Source organism: Suricata suricatta, unplaced genomic scaffold (assembly GCF_006229205.1).
Source record: "Suricata suricatta isolate VVHF042 unplaced genomic scaffold, meerkat_22Aug2017_6uvM2_HiC HiC_scaffold_15679, whole genome shotgun sequence".
Classification (NCBI taxonomy): Eukaryota; Metazoa; Chordata; class Mammalia; order Carnivora; family Herpestidae; genus Suricata; species Suricata suricatta.
The window spans coordinates 1-952 of record NW_021860084.1 but is presented as its reverse complement, the minus strand read 5'-3'; the positions used below and the strand labels follow the sequence as shown (position 1 = coordinate 952).

The 952-nt window shown below is 69.1% G+C and overlaps 1 long non-coding RNA gene across 1 annotated transcript; it reads right to left on the bottom strand.

Annotated features, from left to right (window-relative positions):
* On the bottom strand, positions 1-596 carry LOC115284692. Its single transcript, XR_003905315.1, has 3 exons — positions 397-596; positions 171-235; positions 1-74 (listed from the first exon to the last, which is right to left on the bottom strand). It is a non-coding gene; the product is annotated as an uncharacterized LOC115284692 (long non-coding RNA).
* Positions 597-952: the final 356 nt, after the last annotated feature.

The following is a 952-nucleotide window of genomic DNA, read 5'->3' as shown; positions in this document are numbered from 1 at the left end:
ATGTGCTCCAGCTGCGACCAGGTGAGAGGCCCAGAGTCTCCCAAGGCCTGAGACTTGAGTTTGCGCTTGAGGGTCTGGCGGTGGGAGGAGGGACAGCGGGCGGTGAGGAGCGCAGCGCCCCCCGCCCCGGCCCCGACTCCTCACCAGCCGGGCCTGCCCGGCCCGCTCACCCTGGCCTTCCTCTGCTTCTGACATGTCAGCGTCTTGTCAGGAAAGTTGGGCTCCACAATCTTGGCTGCAGAGGAGGGGAGGACTTCCAGTCAGGGTCCCTGACCGGCAGGACGCGGGGCGCGGGCAGGGGAGGGGGGAGGAGCTCCAGGCTTGGCAGGCGTGGCCACGCCTGGGCCGGAGAGGCTGAGCAGTAGCGAGAGGCCTGCGGACGTTGAGGCTGCTCACCTGAACATCTGGACTGGGGCTGGTCCTGCGTCGGGGGTGGGGGGTGTCAGTCAGGACGGGTGCCTCCTCCTGCTTTCCACGTCTCCCTTACCTCCCAGGGCAGGCCTGCAGGCCCCCCACCGGTCCTGCTACCGGGGCCCAGGGGTCCTGCCCCCTGCTCCTGCCAACCCTGGAATCCAGCCCAACAGCCACCTCCTCCATCAGATCCTGGAATGCAGGCCTCCTCCCTCAGATCCAGGGGTCCAGACCCCAGCCCCTCCTCCCTCAGACCCAGGGGTCCAGGTCCCCAGCCCCTCCCCCCTCAGACCCAGGAGTCCAGGCCCCAGCCCCCTCCTCCCTCAGACCCAGGAGTCCAGGCCCCAGCCCCTCCTCCCTCAGACCCAGGGGTCCAGGCCCCTAGCCCCTCCTCCCTCAGACCCAGGAGTCCTGCCCCAGCCCCTCCTCCCTCAGACCCAGGAGTCCAGACTCCCAGCCCCTCCTCCCTCAGACCCAGGGGTCCTGCCCTCAGCCCCTCCTCCCTCAGACTCAGGATCCCAGGCGCCCAGCCTCATTTCTT